Raw genomic sequence first — 7,993 nt, 5'->3', positions numbered from 1 at the left:
CATTCACTTTCCGCTGTTTACTCTTTATCGTGTCGTGTCTGTGGTCGCGGTATAATATATTCACCATTCCTTAACCCTGCTTGTCCTTCCGCAATACATGGTCTGTTGGTTCGTTACCACGAAAATTCCACACTAAGTGTTACTTTGAAGGGTCATCTTCTTTGGGAGATTAATTAATAATTCAGTCTTTTAGGATGGTGGTTAAATACCGGACACAGAGATCTTGTTTATGCTATGATTCTATTAGAATCTGTAGCATTCTTGCGATGTAGATAAGTAACAAGCTTCCTTCTCTTGTCCTCTGTCATCACCGTCTGCACGATTTGATGTTTAGCACACTCTAACCATATGCTGTATTTAAGTGCTAACATGGGCTTTCAATGTGAAATATATTCTCAATTTTTCATGATATAAACTGTCTTTATCAATCGATATCTTTGCTAACCTTTGTTGGGTTTGTTTGGGGGGCAATGGTTGGGTGGGGGAGGTAATAAAACTTTCCTTCTGGTGTCTTCTTTGTGAAACGCCGATTTGAGGATCTAAATATGCTACCAAGCTACATCTATTGAAGTAGAATTCTTACATGATTTCTTAATCGAGTCAATCTAACATATAAAATATGTTCTTACTGTTGTTCTGTGAAAATTTAAAAAAATGACAGATGTCCGTATCCCTTTGTATTAATGAGATCATAATATAACGGCTATGTTTCCATGACCGAACTCTCTTTTTGACAACCTTGTATTAACAATGATGATCCGTGGACTTCTCTGCCTATCTGACAACCTTACACTAACTTAAACCTTACCCTTGGAGGTTCCAGACTGTTTTCACGCTGAGCTCCTAATCCCAGTTGAGTGCACCTTTTAAATTGAGTTTTTTACTTGTTTATTTTATGGCTGTGTACCAACAAATATTTACAGATTCGGTGTCCGATGGTTCCGTCGTTTCCACTTGAGGCCCACTTCAGGTGTCACCTCACTGGAGTGATATCGTAAAGTAACAACTTGACACACGAGCCTTCCTATCAACCAGCGACGATACAACTGGTCGACAGTGTCAGAATGTTACAGAGGCGTGCAGGTATTTAATATACTAACGCGGAAGATGTTGTTAAGTACCAGGTCAACACAACTTTAAATAACCGGTAGATTTTCAACCATTATTTAATTTAACATTACATATTCCGTCTTTGCATATTACAGAGTTAGCTCCCTAGCGGGTAGGTTTCCATTAATTGTGACGTCATTATTTTGTGAGCGCAATTCACGTCGTTTCTCCGAAAATAGGACATTACGCTTGCAAACACATGACGAAACAATCATTTCCTGCCCGCAACACTGTAATATGCAAATACAGAATATGTTACAGAAGATATTAAGTACCAGGTAAAACTCTATATCGGTCCTCGAAGCATTTAAGATAACTTTAACTAAACTTTCAAGATTCTAACATATTTATTAACGTTGCATACTACAAGATACATTATAACTATATAGTTTATACCAATATCGCAGCAGTATCATGTTTAAAATAACTATTACAGAAAATCGGAAATATTATAAAATGTCCAGCATACTAGCATGCTTTATAAGTCATTTGGATTAATAAGTGGATTAATGATGATATGTGAAAAGGATTAAAACACTGCACGAGTGTAATATACGTGTACATCAATGGCACTGTGACAATGAGGAAAACTTTACAGAGATAATTAGTATCAATTTGGATCATTCTGTGGTATACATCAATGGCACTGTGACAATGAGGAAAACTTTACAGAGATAATTAGTATCAATAAGGATCATTCTGTGGTATACATCAATGGCACTGTGACAATGAAGAAAACTTTACAGAGATAATTAGTATCAATTTGGATCATTCTGTGGTATACATCAATGACACTGTGACAACGAGGAAAACTTTACAGAGATAATTAGTATCAATTTGGATTATTCTGTGGTATACATCAATGGCACTGTGACAATGAGGAAAACTTTACAGAGATAATTAGTATCAATTTGGATCATTCTGTGGTATACATCAATGGCACTGTGACAATAAGGAAAACTTTACAGAGATAATTAGTATCAATTTGGATCATTCTGTGGTATACATCAATGGCACTGTGACAATGGAAAACTTACAGAGATAATTAGTATCAATTAGGATCATTCTGTGGTATACATCAATGACACTGTGACAATGAGGAAAACTTTACAGAGATAATTAGTATCAATTTGGATTATTCTGTGGTATACATCAATGACACTGTGACAATAAGGAAAACTTTACAGAGATAATTAGTATCAATAAGGATCATTCTGTGGTATACATCAATGACACTGTGACAATGAAGAAAACTTTACAGAGATAATTAGTATCAATTTGGATCATTCTGTGGTATACATCAATGGCACTGTGGAAAACTTACAGAGATAATTAGTATCAATTTGGAGCATTCTGTGGTATACATCAATGACACTGTGACAATAAGGAAAACTTTACAGAGATAATTAGTATCAATTTGGATCATTCTGTGGTATACATCAATGGCACTGTGGAAAACTTACAGAGATAATTAGTATCAATTAGGATCATTCTGTGGTATACATCAATGACACTGTGGAAAACTTACAGAGATAATTAGTATCAATTTGGATCATTCTGTGGTATACATCAATGACACTGTGACAATGAGGAAAACTTTACAGAGATAATTAGTATCAATTTGGATCATTCTGTGGTATACATCAATGACACTGTGACAATGAGGAAAACTTTACAGAGATAATTAGTATCAATTTGGATCATTCTGTGGTATACATCAATGACACTGTGACAATGGGGAAAACTTTACAGAGATAATTAGTATCAATAAGGATCATTCTGTGGTATACATCAATGGCACTGTGGAAAACTTACAGAGATAATTAGTATCAATTTGGATCATTCTGTGGTATACATCAATGGCACTGTGACAATGAGGAAAACTTTACAGAGATAATTAGTATCAATTTGGATCATTCTGTGGTATACATCAATGGCACTGTGACAATGAGGAAAACTTTACAGAGATAATTAGTATCAATAAGGATCATTCTGTGGTATACATCAATGGCACTGTGGAAAAACTTTACAGAGATAATTAGTATCAATTTGGATCATTCTGTGGTATACATCAATGGCACTGTGACAATGAGGAAAACTTTACAGAGATAATTAGTATCAATTAGGATCATTCTGTGGTATACATCAATGGCACTGTGACAATGTGGAAAACTTTACAGAGATAATTAGTATCAATAAGGATCATTCTGTGGTATACATCAATGACACTGTGACAATGAAGAAAACTTTACAGAGATAATTAGTATCAATTTGGATCATTCTGTGGTATACATCAATGACACTGTGACAATAAGGAAAACTTTACAGAGATAATTAGTATCAATTTGGATCATTCTGTGGTATACATCAATGACACTGTGACAATGAGGAAAACTTTACAGAGATAATTAGTATCAATAAGGATCATTCTGTGGTATACATCAATGACACTGTGACAATGAGGAAAACTTTACAGAGATAATTAGTATCAATAAGGATCATTCTGTGGTATACATCAATGGCACTGTGACAATGAGGAAAACTTTACAGAGATAATTAGTATCAATAAGGATCATTCTGTGGTATACATCAATGGCACTGTGACAATAAGGAAAACTTTACAGAGATAATTAGTATCAATAAGGATCATTCTGTGGTATACATCAATGGCACTGTGACAATGAGGAAAACTTTACAGAGATAATTAGTATCAATTAGGATCATTCTGTGGTATACATCAATGGCACTGTGACAATGAGGAAAACTTTACAGAGATAATTAGTATCAATTTGGATCATTCTGTGGTATACATCAATGACACTGTGACAATGAGGAAAACTTTACAGAGATAATTAGTATCAATTTGGATTATTCTGTGGTATACATCAATGACACTGTGACAATGAGGAAAACTTTACAGAGATAATTAGTATCAATTAGGATCATTCTGTGGTATACATCAATGGCACTGTGACAATGTGGAAAACTTTACAGAGATAATTAGTATCAATAAGGATCATTCTGTGGTATACATCAATGACACTGTGACAATGAGGAAAACTTTACAGAGATAATTAGTATCAATTAGGATCATTCTGTGGTATACATCAATGGCACTGTGACAATGAGGAAAACTTTACAGAGATAATTAGTATCAATAAGGATCATTCTGTGGTATACATCAATGACACTGTGACAATGAAAAAACTTTACAGAGATAATTAGTATCAATAAGGATCATTCTGTGGTATACATCAATGACACTGTGACAATGAGGAAAACTTTACAGAGATAATTAGTATCAATTAGGATCATTCTGTGGTATACATCAATGACACTGTGACAATGAGGAAAACTTTACAGAGATAATAAGTATCAATTTGGATCATTCTGTGGTATACATCAATGACTCTGTGACAATAAGGAAAACTTTACAGAGATAATTAGTATTAGTATCAATTAGGATCATTCTGTGGTATACATCAATGGCACTGTGACAATGAGGAAAACTTTACAGAGATAATAAGTATCAATTTGGATCATTCTGTGGCTCCCCAGTAACAACCCTAACAATTCAATAGTCTTTGTCCCCACAGAAAATGTTACCTAAATAGTAAAGACGTTTGCTTAAAACACAAAGATTTAGAGTATAGTGCATTGTCCTAGTAATACTTAATGTGTTATTTTATGTATAATAATATTGTGTCACACCCGAGACCACTGTAAGCTTTCTATTTAAAGATGCTCCACCGCCGACAAATAGTATTTGTTCACTATCAAAAACAGTAGCAGACGATTTAGTATTTTTCTTCAGTTACAAAAATAAACTTACTTTACACCATTAACACCATTGAAAAGTTTGAGCTTCTAATTCTACGTCAAGTTAAAAATATGAAAAATAATTAATGGCATCCCGAAAAAATTTCGACGCACTATATCCTATATGGAATGAAGTACTGATTGCGCATGCACCAAAGGCAAAATGAAAATATATATATTATTTTTGTGTTAATTAACATACATCCACACGATTGAACATCTTTTTTTGTTCACATAATGAAGACCATTCATGCTCTGTCGGCGGCGGAGCATCCTTAATAAAAGCGCCCAATGCTATACACGGAAAATACCACCAGGTTGACCTAAGAGATCTTGGCCTAAAATTCAACTAAAAATGACCGGAAAAATTGTCAATTCTAATGTTAAAATCATGACATAAAATTCGCTATGTGAATTTCAATTCACTTTATGTAAATTTTACCTTTCATGTGAAACTCGTGTTAAATTTTGGTCATGATTATGTCAAGATAATGTATTAAAGTTTGGTTAAGATGATGTCAAGATAATATATTAAATTCTGGTCAAGATTATGTCAAGATAATGCTATTTTAGGTATGCTTTATTCATCTTGCTTTTTCAAATCCTACCTTGTTACTCAAAGTCCGGAAAATTTAACTCGAAAAAGTTGACTCGAAACTCGAAAAAGTTAACTCGAAACTCGACACTCGACAAAAAGAATTTCTCCATTTTGTTACTTGGGGAGTTAGCATCATGTCTTGGTTCACATTGACTAGCTAAGTACTAGTCTGACATATAACAAGGATCTGTTGAGTGTGAACATACTTCTACAATGGAAAATATATATACATCAGTGGCGTAGGAAGATGAAACGTAATGGGGGGGGGGCAAAGGTCCTCACTATTTTGTAACCCCCCCCCCCCCCCGCCGCACCTACAGGAGGAGATTAATTCAACACACAACCATATATACTTTATATACTTTTTTCATATATCATTAAATATAATCCTTGTACACATTTATAGACAGTGGGGTCGCTAAAAGGAAATTAACGAAAACTGGCCAAATTAGCGTGTGAGCGCCGAAGGCGCGAGATTTTGGGGTCTGGGGGTCGACCCCGGGAAAAATATTACGATTTAGAATGGCTGAGATGAATTTTACAGTGTATTTTGATGATTTTGCGAGCGCCCGAAAGCGCGAGATTTTGGTGTTATGGGGGTTCGGGGGTCTTTCCCGGGAAAAATCCGGTCTTTTTATTTACCACCTAACCCCTCTAAAGTCAGCTGCTTTATTTTTAACATTACCTAACCCCTCTAAATCAGTCAGCTGCTGTTATTTATTTATTCACCATATTATTTACCCCTAACCCCTCTAACTCAGTCAGCTGCTGTTATTTACCACCTAACCCCTCTAACCCCTCAACCAGTCGGCGAAAATCAGTCAGCTGTTGTTATTTACCACCCCTCAAAAGTAATGTTGTTAACCAATAACCCCTTGCTAACTGTACATAATCCAGCTGTTGTTATTTACCACCTAACAACTCAGTAGCTGTTGTTATCTTTTAACTCTAGTTCTGCTTTGTTATTTACCACCTAACCCCTCTAACTCAGTCAGCTGTTGTTATTTACCACCTAACCCTAACTGGACATTTTTAGTCTCAGTCATGTGTATTGTTATTTACCACCTAACCCCCTCAACTCAGTCAGCTGCTGTTATTTACCACCTAACCCCTCTAACTCAGTCAGCTGCTGTTATTTACCACCTAACCCCTCTAACTCAGTCAGCTGCTGTTATTTACCACCTAACCACTAAAACTCAGTCAGCTGCTATTATTTACCACCTAACCCCTCTAACTCAGTCAGCTGTTTGGGTTATTTACTCTCAGTCAGCTGCTATTTATTTACCACCTAACCCCTCATAACTCAGTCAGCGTAGTGTTATTATTTAACCTAACCCTCTAACTCAGTCAGCTGCTGTTATTTACCACCTAACCCCTCTAACTCAGTCAGCTGTTGTTATTTACCACCTAACCCCTCTAACTCAGTCAGCTGCTGTTATTTACCACCTAACCCCTCTAACTCAGTCAGCTGCAGCTGCTCATTATTTACCCTAACCCTCCCTGCATTTGCTCTCCCGCCCCTAACCCCTCTAACTCAGTCAGCTGCCGTTATTTACCACCTAACCCCTCTAACTCAGTCAGCTGCACTGTTTTATTTCGTGACCAACCTCCAACCTCTGGATCAGTCAGCTGTTGTTATCTAACCAGTTTCATCAGCTGGCTGTACCACTCATCACTAACCCCTCTAACTCAGTCAGCTGTTGTTATTTACCACCTAACCCCTCTAACTCAGTCAGCTGTTGTTATTTACCACCTAACCCCTCTAACTCAGTCAGCTGTTGTTATTTACCACCTAACCCCTCTAACTCAGTCAGCTGTTGTTATTTACCACCTAACCCCTCTAACTCAGTCAGCTGCTATTATTTACCACCTAACCCCTCTAACTCAGTCAGCTGTTGTTATTTACCACCTAACCCCTCTAACTCAGTCAGCTGTTGTTATTTACCACACTCCACCCCTCATCCAACTTCTCAACTCAGTTCCAGCCTACATGTTGTTATTTCACCGCCACCTAAACCCCACTAACATCACAGCAGAGTTCTTCTAGGCATGCTTAGAGAGATCTCTACCCACACCTAACTTCTCCCTCTGCACACTTCAATCGTTCATCTGGCTCATTTATTTAGCCAGGCGCATTGCAACGCCCCTTCTACCCTCAGTCTAGCTGGTGTCTTATTTACTCACTCTACACTCCCTGCGTCTACATCAAGCAGCTGCTATAATTTAGCGCACATAAACCCCTCAACACTCATCTATAGCCTGACGAAGTTACTTCTAACCAGCCTAGACGCTCTCTCCTAGCCACCTTAGTCAGGCTGTACATTTATTTACCTAGCCATACTCTACATCAGAGCATATCTCAAGTCAGGTTCCATTCTGTTATCTTACTCCGCACCTCAACTCTCCTTATCTAACACAGTAAGCTTTCTTTATTATCTCCAAATCTAACCCCTCTAGACTTCATGT

This window comes from Argopecten irradians, chromosome 11 (assembly GCF_041381155.1).
Source record: "Argopecten irradians isolate NY chromosome 11, Ai_NY, whole genome shotgun sequence".
Classification (NCBI taxonomy): Eukaryota; Metazoa; Mollusca; class Bivalvia; order Pectinida; family Pectinidae; genus Argopecten; species Argopecten irradians.
Note: the sequence above shows the minus strand (reverse complement) of the source record.